This window comes from Cibotium barometz, chromosome 15 (assembly GCF_041138505.1).
Source record: "Cibotium barometz isolate CiBa-2024 chromosome 15, ASM4113850v1, whole genome shotgun sequence".
Taxonomy (NCBI): Eukaryota; Viridiplantae; Streptophyta; class Polypodiopsida; order Cyatheales; family Cibotiaceae; genus Cibotium; species Cibotium barometz.
Window position 1 is genome coordinate 1,279,601 of NC_141060.1, and position 16,089 is coordinate 1,295,689.

Consider the following 16,089-nt stretch of genomic DNA (forward strand, 5'->3'; position numbering starts at 1 on the left):
ACTGCGTTCTCTAACCCGTGAACTGATTTCTTCAGTTTACTGACATGGAAGACAGGATGGACTTGAGAACTCTCCGGTAACTCAAGTTTATATGCTACGTCCCCAATCTTCTTAAGGAGTTTAAAAGGACCACAATATCTCGGAGAAAGTTTATCACACTTTCCCGTTTTCATGGTTTCTGACTGCGTAGGAACCTTGAGGAATACAAAGTCACCTTCTGCAAAGGTCACCTTTCTTCGTCCTTTATCCGCATAAGTTTTAGCGCGATCCTGAGCGCTACGAATGCTCTCACGTGCGGCTCTGAGCATATCATTCATATCTTCAAGGAAATCCTTGACAGATTGAATCTTCTCCTTTTCTAGGCCTACAGCCATTGGAGATCTCGGCTGGAATCCATACATTAACATGAATGGTGTAAATCCAGTCGCTGAGTGTTTGGAGCTATTATAGGCAAACTCTAGTAAGGGTAAGTACTCTTCCCAATTAGATTGCTTCTTACTAACATAAGAACGCAACATATCCTCTAGAATTTGGTTAACTCTTTCAGTTTGACCATCAGACTCCGGATGATCTGCTGTACTCATACTCAGAGTAGTATCCAGCTTTTTGAAGACTTCCCTCCAAAAATGACTGTTGAACTTTCTATCTCTATCCGACACTATATCTGCGGGCAGGCCATATAGCTTGTAGAGATGTTCAATAAAGAGTTTTGCCAACTCTGGCGTTTTAACAGTTTTCTTCGTGGCAATAAACTTTGCCATTTTAGTTAACCTGTCCACTACCACCCACACCGAGTCATTCCCTCGACTCGTCTTGGGTAAACCAGTAATGAAATCCATGGAAATGCTTTCCCATTTCCCTTGAGGAATCTCCAGCGGATGGAGTAGTCCTCCAACCTTAAGACGTTCATGTTTATTGACCTGGCACTTATTGCATTTCAGCACATAAGTCTGGACGTCCTTAAACAAACTAGGCCAATAAAACTGTCTTTTTACTAGTGCATAGGTCTTCTGAATCCCGGGATGACCCGCACTTGGACTATCATGACTTTCTTTAAGAATTTGGGCCCGAAAGTCACCAATAGTTGGTACACATATTCTACCCTTGTAGAGTAAGTACCCGTCGTCAATGGAGTAATTAGCATATTTCTCCCCCCGACAAAGTTTATCACTCCCCTTTGAAGCCGTGGCAGTCAAAGGTGATGAAGGGCCTACGTCAGAACTCTCCGGTTCCAAATTATACCCAGAAGACACGGCTAGTCTCTCCGGACTAACTCTCGCTTCCCTTCCCGTTGCACCTTCGGCCAATCTCTCCGGACTAGCAATACGTGCCAACGAGGGAGGTGGTCGCGTCTGTGAAGAAGTGCGTACGCGTACAGCGCGCCAGACCTCTGTAAAAGATGGATCATGCTCACATAAACCACGTAGGGACTCCAAGAAATCATTCTTGAAGACTGTGAAACTAAGTTCATTAATCTGTGGCATGCGACTAAGTGCATCTGCCACCACGTTATACTTACCTTTCTGGTAACGTATCTGAAGGTCAAACTCTTGTAGAATCTCCGCCCACCGAGCTTTTCTACCCTTCAGTTCATTTTGACTTGAAAGCCATTTCAGACTTTCATGGTCCATCCGGACCTCAAAAGTGGCACCATATAAATAGTGTCTCCACTTTTTTAGTGCATGAACTATCGCTAGTAACTCTCGCTCATAAGCCGAGTAGTTACGCTGCGCACGATCTAACTTTTTACTTTCAAATGCAATTGGGCGTCCCCTTTGCATAAGTACGGCCCCAATGGCCTCATTACTAGCGTCTGTTTCCAAAACAAACGGCTCAGTTGGATCGACAATTGTCAAAACAGGTGCAGCTGCTACGGTCACCTTGAGCTTGTCAAAGCTCTTCTGTTGGGCGTCCCCCCAACTAATGTTTTTTGTTTTTGACCGTAACTGGTCAGTCAACGGGACTGCGATCTTCGCGTAGTCCTTCACATACTGTCGGTAGAACCCCGACATGCCAAGAAAAATCTGCAGTTCCTCGAGATTCTTCGACGCTGGCCATTTAAGAATAGCCTCTACTTTTTTTGGCTCCATCCGCGTACCATCGGCGGATATAATATGGCCAAGGTAGTGAATTTTTGTTTCAAAAAATTCACATTTGCTTTTCTTTGCAAATAATTTGTGCTCTCGCAACAACTTGAACACTAGACGCAAATGCTCTATGTGTTCTTTCTATGTCTTACTGTACACAAGAATATCATCTAAGAAAACTACTACGAATTTTCCCAGATATGGACGTAAAATACTGTCCATCAGCGTCATAAACGTCGCTGGAGCATTGGTTAGCCCAAATGGCATAACCAAAAACTCAAAATGCCCGAAACGGGTCCGAAATGCTGTCTTCGCAACATCTTCTGCTTTTATTCTAACTTGATGATACCAAAATCTCAGGTCTATTTTTGTGAAGTATCTCGATCCATAGAGTTGATCAAACAACTCATCCATGCGTGGCATCGGATACTTGTTCTTAATCGTTATCTGATTAAGAGCCCTATAGTCTATGCACATCCGCATAGATCCGTCTTTCTTCTTTACCAGAAGAATAGGCGATGCCCACGGACTTGAACTAGGCCGAATAAAGCCTTTGTTCAAATATTCCGTTAATTGTTTTTCCACCTCCTGTGCCTCGGAGTGGCTTAATCTATAAGCAGGTTTGCTTATAGGTTTTGATCCTGGCATAACTTCGATGCCATGGTCTACTTCCCTAGATGGTGGTAAACCATCTGGTAAATCATCAGGAAAAACATCCTGAAATTCCTCTAATAAATTCGTTAAAGTATCTACGTACTTTTTCTTCAATGTCTCATTCACCTTGGATTTTTTCTTGTTCGAATCACATGCATGCCAAACAGGGTTTTCAAACAGTGGGTCTCGTCCAAGGTTATTTTGTTTTTCTTGTTTGTCTACGCAAACATCATTTATCGTTTCATCTACGGAAACAGAATTCAAAAGAGGGTAACAAGCATATACCTCTGCTATCTGGTCTCTGCGGACCGCTGTACACAACTCCATGGAGGAAATAAGTGGTGTGGCAGGGACAGTACGGTCGCCCTGCAGGGTGATGACTCTACCTCCATGCTCAAAACATAGCGTGTTATGTAAGTAATTCCGAGCTAGACTAGGGCCCAAGCCATACAGCCACTCCCTGCCTAGATATACGTCTGCTCTGGCTAAGTGCATGACCTGAAAGTCAAGCGGAGCCTTGTAGTCCTGCATAGATAATGGGACCCCCAATACTACGGTATTCCATACCGTTTTGTCATATCCGTTGGCTAGGCCAACAGTATACTCATGATCACTCCGGGTCTCAGTCAATCCCAATTTCTTGACTAACGAGTAGTTCAAGAAGTTGTGAGTAGCTCCATCATCAATAAAAACTGTGACTCTACGGCCACCTATGGTGCCATACATGCGCACCATATCATGCGGACCTACAGTAGGCTGCCACATTGCTGGTGTCACTGAACAAGCGTGATGCTCATCACAATGACACACTGTCACCTCTCTGAACTCTGCGGAACTGAGAGGGAGTCTCTGCACTGTATGCAACTGCCTAGAAGATTTACCATCTTTTTTGGGCTCGTTGCCACTCGTGCTGGCTTTAGGCTTTGGACACTCAGCCTTCGTGTGTCCTACTTCATTGCAATTAAAGCAGCGATTTTCCTTTCGCGCTTTAATATATTGCTCTTTCTTTTGGTTTTCGGTGTCTCTTTTTTTTCTGGATGGTCGCGGTTTTTTAGACCAATGACCACCCTGTCCTTCCTGGTCCGTCCTATCCCCTTGTTTCTCACTGCGGAACCCTTTTCTTTTGAGGCCTGACCTCCTCTTTTCACTACCCTCGGCCCTGCTAGAACCATTACGCGCACTACGGCGCTTGATGTCATCGAATATCTGTGCATATTGAATTGCCTCTGCTAAGTCCTTAGGCTGTAGGGGTTCTACGTACTCAAGGTAATCATCTTTGAGGCCTCTCTTAAAGCCCCGCAATGTTTGGAATGCATCGATTCCTTTTAACTTGAGTACTATCTCCCTGTAGTTTGAGATGTACTGAGTTAGGGATTTGTTCTCCATCGAGCACTTGTCCCATAACTCCCAGCTTCTCTCTGCCTCATTAACAGGCAAAAATTCTTTTTGAAACATTGTTTCAAATTCCGTCCAAGTGGCAGGGCGAGTTGTCAGACTCATCCACCACTTGTACGCTTTGCCGGTTAAAGAGAGGCTAGCCTCTACGGGCTGTATACGGCTAGGCTGCTGTCGCAGCGCGTGCAAATCTGACCACTTCGCTAGAAACATATTGACTGAGTCCTTGTTTCTCTCCTTTTCCTCGCCACCAAAACTAGGCGGCTTTAAGTCTTTTAACAACGACGAAGCTGTCGCTACGGACGGCCCTGCAGGCGCATCGGCCTGTACTCCTGCAACCACTGGCGAGGCTACGCTCACCCGTGCTGTAGGAGCTCGGCTACCACGAGGAGTCGGAGTATTAGCCGAGGCGGCTGTCAGTGCATCTAACCGTGTAGAAATGCTCTGTAGCATCGTGACTAAATCAGCCTGGACTTTACCCATAGTATTCAATTTCGCATTAAGATATTTAAACAGTCCACTAGAGAGCTCCGTCTCTGTCAGGACATCAGCAGGGTCCAGTAGGTCATAGTCATCGTCGTCATAATCCAAGAGGTCCTCCTCGGTCCCCTCGGCGACGTCAGTGTTCATGTCCTCTGGCTCATCGGCCAGAAAGGGGTCATCAGCCAATGCGGCCGTTGCGGGCTCGCTGGGTCCTAAGACAGGGTCAATAGACGAGGAGGGCGCTGGCGGATCACGAGTGATCGATAAGCGCGCTCCGGACCGAACAACGGTCGGGCGTGTACGGCCTGACAATTCGGTCGGGGTCAAACCCGCGACCGAGGACAAGAGACTGGAAAAACCTAGAGAAGTAGAAGGCGGTGGGGACACACTACGCCTAGCAGACATTTTAATTCTTGCAAAAAAATAATGCGAGAACTCGAAAATTACTAAAAAAAAAAACGCTAATAAAAATGAGCAATGGTGGAGAGAAAATAATAGTCACCCCCCTTTACGGTCACCTGTCGGTTTGTTGCGTTGCGAGCCTCTACAAGGACGCTTCCGGGATGCTCCGATCCACGAGAAAATATGCCTGCAACTCATAACAAAAATTAACTCCGGAAACACTTATCCCTTGCCGGGATTATTTCTCGCGGGAATGATTTTCTTCCCCAGCCAAGAAAGAGGGTTCCTTGAATTTTCTCATATAATTCTCAAAAATGAATAATGAAAATTATTTTTATTTTTTAAAAAAAATAAATGTTTTTTAATTTTTTTAATTCCCTTTTTTTTTTCAGGCCGTTGGTGGCCGGCTGCTGGTTGCTGGTCGCCGGCTGCTTGGTGGGTTGGCTGGCGCCATTCCTGGCCAGCCGCCGCCGTTGGCTGGCTGGCGCCGTTAGCTGGCTGGCGCCGTTAGCTGGCCGGCGCCGCCGCCTGGGTGGCCGCAATGGCTGGCCGCCGCTGGCTGGCCGGCGCCGCCGCCCATGGCTGGCCGCCTGGGTTTCTCAGACGCTGGCCTCAACGCATTCTACGACCCACACATAACGGGATTTCAGCTTCAACGCTGCTAGGGGCTGCTGTTCGCACGGGATTTCAGCTTCAACGCTGCCAGGGGCTGCTGTTCGCCCCCCCCCCCCTCCCCCCACACACAACATAATCGAATGTCGTGGGACTCGCTTTTTAGCTCTATTTTGAAACGCTATCTGGTTTTCGCCGCAGGCTACTGAAGTGCGCGACCCACACATAACGGGTTCGTGGGGTTGGTCTGCGCCCCCCACCTTAACACACAGGCGTTTTCTTTGTAGCTATCAACGCAGGCGTTTTCTTTGTCGTGGGGGGTTGGTCTGCGCCCCAAGGCTTGCTGGGGCTGGCTGGTTTTCGCCGCCCCACCCCCCACACACACCGGTTTCGTGGGGTTGGTCTACGCCCCCCCACCTCAACACACAGGCGTTTTCTTTTGAAAACCTTCAACGCACAGTTTTTCAATCGATTCAACGCAGACAAAAAAATGAAAACAACACATTTTGCTTACCTCGATGCTGTGTGTGACGGGGAGAGAGAATGAGAGAGAGAGAGAAAGAGTTCTTCCCTTCAAAAGTCTTGGTCCTCCTTCCTCCACACATTCCCTTGTGTAGATAAGGGTGAGGAGATTGTGGATGAAAACCACCGAGTGGGCTCCGGTCCCCCCGTTCGCGTGCGCGGACTCTCATGATCCCTTCGAACCATGCTCTGATACCAGTGTTAGATATCCGTAACGCCGCTACGGGCGTTACCACGAGAGGGGATGGCCTCTGGCTCACCACCCAGCCATAGAGGAAGAATGAGGATTGCCCCTCATCCCCCAGGCTATATAGTGTGTGGCCTGCCGTCCACACTAGCCTGGCCGCCAATGACTCCGCATGGGCGTCCTCTCCCACTGAACCCCGGATATGGCCATCCGGTCTGCCGTCGGTCACAGGCATTACAGCCTACGTGACAGCTTATGTGTCCCAATCAATGGGGAATTCAAGAAGAAAATCTTAGTTGAGGCTCATGATAGCCCAATTGCAGGACATCCTGGTTATGTGAAGACCTTTTGCAATGGTCAAGAATAGCTTCTTTTGGCTAGATTGAAAAAGGATATACTGAATTATGTCTATCAATGCTTTATTCAAAAGATTAAAGCTGACAGGATCAAATTGCTTAGGAAATTATGTATGTCAATGCCAGCATCAAAAGATTAAAGTTGAAAGGGTCAAATTGCCTAGAAAATTACATCCTTTGGATATTTTGATGAGATGAAATGGGAGTGTATATGGATTTCACATCATAAAATTACCAATAAATACCATCATTAGGAACTCAATGGAGTTTTTTTGGGCCCTTTAATTTGCCATGAGGTTATGGAAACGTTTAACTTTTTGACAAATAGGAGCCCACCATGTAAGCAAAAACCATGGGTTTGTAAGAGAGGTGTAAGAGTGGTCAAAGGGTGCACTTTTCCCCCCAAAAGGGGGAGGGGGGCAATTTTACAATTTTCGGACCTCCATAACTTCTACATACAAGCTCTGATTTGAGCGGAGATTACAGATCCATGATCTATGCATCAAGAGCTTTCCATAGATATGTTACATGATATGGTTTTATCCGCTAGATTTTAAATTCCATTTTCCCCCCAAAATTTAAATTCGAATAAAGTAGCCGTTTTGAAGCTTCAAATTAGAAAACGTTTCTTCTTAAGAGAAAAGGTTTGACTCCCTTAAACTACCAAATAAAAGGGCCCAAGAAGACTCCATTGAGTTCCTAATGATATGTTTCTATATTTGCTATAGTCGACACACAAAAGTTTCACACCTTATCCTAGTAAAGAAGACCTTCACTACTTTAGATATTTCTAGGATATTTTTATGATATCTTTCATTTACATGGATTGCCTCATAGAATAATAAGTGATAGAGATGCAAAGTTTACTTATCAATTCTGAATTTCATTTTTGAAGCAGTTGGAACTTCTCTAGACCTTAGTATAGCTTATCATCTGAAAACAGATGGCCAAACTGAAAGGGTTAATCAAGTCATTGAGGATACTCTTAAAGGTTTTTGTGGATGTGAGTAAAAAATATGGTTGAATTATCTACATTTGGTGGAATTCACTTATACTACTAATCATCAAAGTATTTCTATGAGCCCTTTCAAAGCTCTGTATGGTCAAGACTGCCTTATGCCCTTGATTTGGTATGACCTTCTAATTAGGGTAGAAGTTTCAAGGTCAATGCTTGATAAAATAGATAACTAGATGGAGTCCATAAGAAAAGATATTGAAGCTACTCAAGACAGGTCCACAAAAGTAATATGCAAACCCAAAGAGGTGGACTTGTGAATTCAAGGAAGGGGATATCGAAGCTACTCAAGACAAACAGAAGAAATATGTAGATATCAAAGCAATATGCAGATATCAAAGCAATATGCAAACCCAAAAATGTTGAGTCATGAATTCGAGGAAGGAGATATGGTTTTTCTTCATGTAAAACCTAAGAGGAGTTATTTATCCTTGGGAAAGTATAGGAAGTAATTGCCAAGATACTATGGATCTTATGTTATCACAAGGGAGATTAGAGATCAAGCTTATGAATTGCTCCTTCTTCCACATCTTAAGGTTTATAATATCTTCCATGGTAGTCTATTGAAGAAGTATCATTTGATTCCTAGGTATACCTACTTCCCAACTAGGATCGTTCATCCTATGAGGTTTTTCCTAAGTTACTAAGCACATTGTTTTCACTAATGCAAGTTACAACATGATTCATTTATTTATTCTTGTGTATAGGTTCCTTTATCCCTTAATGAATACATTTTTTTGCAATCAAGTCATTCCACACACACAAAAAAATTCATCATAAGAAAACCGTAATTTCAAATCCTCGGCATCCCAAGTTTCATCCATCTTTAATCCCTTGGCTCACCGAGTCACAAAACAATATAGAGTTTACAATCGTCATGGCAAAAAATCACTTGCATATAGTAGAATGAGAAGTGTCCCCCTTCACCCTCTTCTTGCTATGGAAGACCTTTTTAGCTCAGGCTTGTAACTACTAGAAAGAACCCTTGCCCCATGCCATGGTGGGTTACCCCAACAAAGCTAGTTGCCTCGATCTCTAAGTATTTCTAGAGTCAGTTGTTGCCCCATGTGGGGAGTACCCAGTTGCCCCAAACTAATCACAAAATATATCACATTAGAATGGTTGCCCTCCTAAGAGAACACATCTCTTAATTAATAAAGAAAACAATTTAAAAATAGATCTCCATACTCATCACACAGTCTATTATTTTCATATCATTTGTAGCAATCCATGCAACGAAGAATTACATACATAAGATCCTACATTTACCTCTCTAATATATGACTAGATGTAGAATAGATGTATCAGACAATTTATTCAACCACATTTGCAAAATTACTATTTAGGTTAGGAAGTTACATGGTGAGGAGTTTATTGACCAAAACTTACAGTCATTTAAAGGATGGTCACAACCACCCTATGAGGTTTTTCCTAAGTTACTAAGCACATTGTTTTCATTGATGTAAGTTACAACATGATTCATTTATTTATTCTTGTGTACAAGTTCCTTTATCTCTGAATGAATACATTCTTTTCCTATCAAGTCATTCCACACATAGAAAGAAATTTATCATAAGAACAAGCATAATTTAAAACTCTAGGCATCTCAAGTTTCTTCCATCCCAATCCCTCGGCTCACCAAGTCACAAAACATTCTAGTTTTTACAACCTTCATGGTTAAAAATCACTTGCATAGTCTAGGCTGCTTGATGGGATTTGCATTTTCCCAACAAGATTTGTGATTCCCGTCCATGAAAATGATGAATAGTTCCCCAGTCATTAGAGAGATTGCATTTTATTTCTATTACCACTCATGTTTCATTTTACTTGACATGTGAAAGCTATTTTGGAACTTATCTATTGAATTGGGAGTTGTGAAAATGTCTTGCAACCCTATAACATCCTTGAGATAAGGTTAGCATTTCCTAATACTTCCTTATTTTGTCTCTGGTGGGAGTTCAGCTTCTCGAGGTTGAGAGAAAGGAACTTGGCTTGCTATAGCTGTGTTGTCCTTTCATTATTGCTCCGGTTGGGAAATCACACTTTGTTTCCCTTGTCATCATAAACTACCCTAAGTTTGTAAGATATGCTTAGGCACCCACTTTATGTTTTGAGCAAAGTGTACTTCTTTCTCCTTCTACACTGAATTATCCGCCTGTTGAATCCATTGTAGAGTCAACTAATACAAACTTCTCCTTAAACTTTAGCTCTCCTTGTTGAGCTTCTAGAACAGTTATTTCTTAGTATATCACACCATTGGTCTTCTCTAGTATTCTATTTGGGCTCCATATAGTGACACTGTCATGGTGTCACCATCAAGCTTGTTCCAAGGCATTGAGACGCCAATGGCTTTTTTTTGCCAATATCCACTACTTCTGGCTAGTAAATGCCTAGACCCCACTATGTATTCCAAGAAGCCATTCCTTTCTTCTCACGAGGTCTAAAAAAGGAGGGAAAAAATTCTAGATTATATCAGCCATCTCCCAATGAAATAAGGCATTCATGCCTTGTCCTCTTTAGAATTTTCTTTACCATGCCATATTTGTCTAAAACGGGCGAAATAAGGCCTAAGACACCAGCCACTTACTGGGGTAGTATGCACACGTCCAAATAAATCTCTAAGTTAATAATTGCCATTGTCAGAAACCTTTTTGATGATAAATGGACCTTCCGAGTGGTTAATGTTGCATCGAATCAGTTGTCAAGACGACTATCATATCTAAGCATAAGCATGTCTTTCTGTAGACCTTTTTCCTTAAGTAAAGAATCAAATTTCTTCTTAATTTATTGAGAACTAGTTATAAAGTGATTGATAGTTGTCTCTCTGTCCAATTCCAAACGATGCAATGCTATGATTCTATCTTGAAACAGATCATTAGGATCCCTATTTATCTTCTTCATCAAGAACTCTATACTGGGTACATCAAGAACTTATACTGGGTACATCAAGAACTCTATACTGGGTACATCAACTTTAATAGGAACAAGTGCCTCTTGACCATAAATAAGATGGGAGGGAGTGAATTGTGTAGATCTTGTTTGCATCTCTTCAATCCTTCCTCAAGATTTGCATACTGAGCCTCATTGTTGGTTTGTACATCTTCTAAGACAACTTTCTCTTTGAACACTATTTGACCTTGCACATCATATAAGACTAGTCCACCACCAGTTCTTCCTGTTTTTCTTCGATATGCACCATCAAAAAATAATAAAAAAGCATTCTCCAAAGGTTTCAAAGGCTGTATCCGTTTAAGTCGTTCTTCAATCTTTAGCCGCTTCTCATAGACTTTGTGTGTCAATATATGTGCAAGTGTGGCCCTGTTACTACCACTTCAAAAGTATTGTTAAGATCCTACAACTGCAATATCCACTTATCAATTCTATGAGACCCTATCATATACTAAATAGAAACTGGAAAAAGTTTCTCCGTTGTGATCACAATAGAACGTGTGCAATATGCATGAAATTTTCTCACTACAAACATCAAGGCCAAAACAAGTTTCTCTATCTCAGAATAACTCTTCTTTCTAGTAGTCATAACCCTGCTTGCAAAATAAATAGGTCACAACTTAAGAGAAGTCCTGGAATCTTTATGTAATAGAATGGCACCAATAACATCTTTCCCAATGCTTGGGTTCATAAAAAAATTGTCGGTCCCAATCAAGTGGCAACAAAGTAGGAAGAGTGCTTAATACCTTCTGCAACTCACCAAAATATGCATTAAACTCCTCATTCCAAACAAAAGTTGTTTGGTTGGATAAGAACTGTAAAGGATGCAAAACTTGGGAAATAAATTGAATAAACCTAGCTATATACTTGACTTTTTGGAAGAAATGAGTTCCTTGAGACTAGAAGGGGAAGGTAAATCCAAAAGTACCTTAATTTCCAAAATTGAACAATGTGAAGAAAGCCTCACCATCAACTTCAACCCCAATAGCTTCACCTAAAGTTCGATAAGAATGGAAACCCAAACAACACCAAGCAAGTCACTCAACCACTCTCATGCATTCAACACCTACACAAGAGCTTGTGTGTTCAAGAAACCCCAATGGTAACTAAATAACAGTCTTATCTACTGCCTCGACAACATTTGAGCCAAAAATTCAAGAATTAATTTCCACATCTTACGGCAAAGACTTATGAGCGCATCAAAGATAAACTCACAATTCTCTTTTCACCCCTCTTGATGTGAAGCGTAAGTTTAGAAGCTACGCGGTAGACATAAGAACCTATTGTCTCAAAAAGGAGAGTAGCCATAAGAACCTGTTGCTCGCAAGGTGGTAATCTTTAAAAAAACACAAACACAAGAGAGTCACACATATGGCCTACCTAAAAGTGGTAGAATATCACAAACAACTCCCAAGGATCTTAAATAGCCATTTTATTTTTGTTAAGCTTATAGCTTACTATTCTTTTGGAGCAGAAACAATGAGGATAATGAAAGGTTGTTTGTTATGCAGCATGTCATTAATGCCATGTCTGAAAATGTTGAAGCAGCACATAAAGATGATGTATGGTATGGTACGTTGATTCAGGTGCTTCGAACCACATGACAAGTCATGGAGAGTGGTTCAAAGAGATGAAAAACCTTGAAAGATCAGGTTTTGTGGAAACAGGGGGATGACACTGCTCATCCAATTGCCCATGTTGGAGATGTGCCATTGTCTATGCAGGATGGCAAAGTGAAGTACCTTGCAGATGTACTTCATGTTTCGAACAACATAACAAAGAATCTGGTTTCAGTTGGCCAGATGATTGAGCACGGTTTGCAAGTTTGGTTTAATCCTGATGGTTGTTATGTTGAAGACTTTAAAGACAAGTGCACGTTGGTTGCAAAAGGCAATAGAGTGGGCAGCATGTTTACATTGAATGTAAACATGCCTGAAGTGAGTGCTGCGATGTTTGCAAATGGTTCAGAAGGAATTGTTGTAGACACAGACATTTGGCATAAAAGAATTGGACATGTGAATGTGTAGAGAATGAAGTCCATATAGACTAAAGGAATTGTGACACGGCTGCCAAAGTTTAAAGTTGAAGGTATGTAGAAAATATGTGAAGCATGCCAATTTGGAAAGCAAATAAAGCATGTATTTCCACGTGACAGAAATGTGAGCAAAAATGCACTAGATGTTGTGCATTCAGGTGTATGGGGTCCTAACTATGTCTGTGGGAGGCTGCAGGTATTATTTATGTGACATTTATTGATGACCACACAAAGGAAAGTGTGGGTATACTTCATGAAGGAGAAGGGTGAGGTGTTCACTCATTTTCAGAATTTCGAGTTATGGTTGAAAAGCAAACAGGGAAATATGTAAAGTGCCTAAGGTCAGATAGAGGGGGAGAGTACTTCTCCAATGAGTTCTCTAAATTTTTAAAGAAGAATGGTATTCGGAGACAGTTTACATGCAGATACACTCCGCAACAAAATGGAGTTGCTGAGTGGAAAAACAGGCACATTGCTGAGATTGTGCGAGCATTGATGGGAGAGAAGAATATGCCGCATAGCTATTGGGCTGAGGCTATTTCTACAGAACTTTACATCATGAACAAGACTCCAACTGCAGCCATACATGATGTAACTCCAGAGGAGAGGTTTACTGGCAGAAAACCTGATTTGTCTCATCTGAAAGTCTTTGGATGCATTGCATATGTGCATGTGCCAGATGAGCTGAGAACTAAGCTAGATCCCAAAGCTAAAAAATGTGTGTTTATTGGATACTCCCTTGAGCAAAGGGATACAGGTGTTATAACCCTGCTACACGTGAGTTGAGGGTAAGCAGGGATGTTGTTTTTGATGAGATGAGCAGCTAGTATGCTATTGAAAAAGAAGCTATTGGGGCTGATGGAAATGTGATTGCACAGAATGCAAGTCAGCAATCACAGTCTTTGAGTGGACCAGGAGAGTCCTCATCTAGTGGTTCAGTTGATAGACCATGGAGTGGCAGGCTACGTCATAGTACCAATCCTGCAAATGTGATTAGTACATCACATAAAGGCAAAGAGAAAGTGGTTGAGCCCCTTAGTATGCCTGACATTCCTGGAGGGCATTCTCATGTTGATGGAGAGTCTAAAGGCTCATAGATGAGCCTTGATGAGGATCTTGGGATACCAGCTACTATGAGAACACCTGGTGTAAAGAAGGCTATGGAAGCCATGAATGCAAAGCTGCGAAGATCTGGGAGAGTGAAGAATCCTGTGCAGAGGTTTACCTATGATGGTTATGTGGCACATCACTATGCATACATGGCAAAAGTTGTACAGGTTGTAGAGCCCACATGCATTGATGAGGCTGTTGGAAATGTGTGTTGGAGGAAAGCTATATATGAGGAGATGGATGCACTATATGGAAATAAGACTTAGGATTTAGTGCAATTGCCTAAAGGCAAGAAAGCGCAAGTGGGTGTACAAAGTAAAACATAACAGTGATGGAAGTATAAGCAGGTACAAGGCTAGATTGGTAGCCAAAGGATATGCGCAGACATATGGCATTGATTATAAAGAAACTTTCAGCCTAGTTGTTGCCAAGATGGCAACAGTGAGAGTTGTGATAGCAGTGGCTGTGTCAAAGCAATGGTCTTTACATCAAATGGATGTAAAGAATGCATTCTTGCATGGGGATTTGCAAGAAGAGGTGTATATGTTGCAGCCACCTGGTTATGAGGATGTGAGCCTTGTATGGCTTAAAACAAGCACCAAGAGTATGGTCTGACAAGATTTCTGAATATCTTGTCACACTATTGGCTTTCATGTAGCCAATGCAGATTTCTTGTTGTATGTGAGACACAGTGATAGAGGGGTTGTGCTTGTTGTCATCTATGTAGATGACCTGATCATTACAAGAGACCATGATGCAGAGATCTTTGATGTAAAGATCTTGCTTAGACAGAAGTTTGAGATGAAGGATCTGGGGGAGCTCAGATATTTCTTGGGCATTGAGGTGATTAGGTCACCACCACATGGTGTTGGATTACTACAGAGACAGTATGGCTTGGACATGTTGTCCAAGTATGGTATGACAGGCTGTAAGCCTATCTCAGTGCCATTGGATCAAAATGGCAAGTTGAGTGCAGATTCAGGAGAGATTTTTGGAGGATCCTACTATGTATAGGCGCATAGTAAGAAGCTCGATCTACATGATGATCAGTAGGCCGGATTTGAGCTATGTTGTTGGGTTGGTGAGTCAGTTTATGCAGGTTCCTCGGAAGCCGCATTTGGATGCATTGAGACACATACTGAGGTATGTGAGGTCTACTTTGCATTGTGTACTATTTTATGAAACTGGGACGACAGAGATATGTGTACATGGGTACACAGATGCTGATTGGGCTGGTAGTATCTCACATAGAAGATCTACTAGTGGCTTCATGTTTTCTTTGGGGAGTGCTGCTGCTGTGACTTGGAGCAGCAAGAAGCAGCCTACGGTTGCTCTATCCAATACAAAGGCCGAGTACAGAGGTGCTGCTATGGCAGCATGTGAGGTAGCTTGGTTGAGAAAGCTACTTGCAAATTTGGGTCTATCAGTGGATAGACAAGTTGTCATTTTTTGTGACAACATTAGCAGTATACAGTTGGCCAGGAACCCAGTTTTTCATGCTCGCACAAAGCATATAGAGGTCCATTATCATTTTATCAGAGAGAAGGTTTTGGCAGGAGACATTGACCTTGTTTATGTCAGCACACAAGATCAGGTTGTTGATATCTTCACCAAAGCATTGGGTACAGAGAAGCTCCGCAGATTCAGGGCTTCGCTTGGTGTACACGAGATGGAGTTGAGCTCGAGGGGGAGTGTTGAGATATCGAGCTCATCTAGTGAGGCGATGGACACTGATTATCCGGGGGATAGGCCCACACTTACACCACTGGCATGGTTGGTAAGATCATGGGTGATATGCGGCCAGTGGGATGACAGGCTGTGTGACAACCATTCTAGAGACTGGCATAGTTATAGTGCCACCTCATTTAGTTGGGTTCACATTATAGAGAACCCTAGTATGTATTTGGTTGAGTACCTTTCATATTGTGTGTACTCTTATCTTTGTATATGGTGTGTTGAGTGTTGTGTGAAGAAGAAGAAGATTTTCAGCCTCTCACCTTGTGTGTTCTCTTTTAGGGTTTTGTGAGTGTGTGTGTGTGCTTGCAAGAGCTCAAGCTCTCTTCTCCTCTGCATCTTTTCACACCAACATGTGGCTACTTCAACAAAAAGCAGCAGCTTAATAAGTGTCTATTTGATTCAATTCTTATACTTCATGTATATCTGCTTCATAAGAGCACTTAAATATACATAAAAGCATGAAAAGAACATAGAAAGAAGCATGTAGAAACAGGTCCTACTCAACAACACTTTACAAGAATCCTGCCACACAAAGGGACTACATT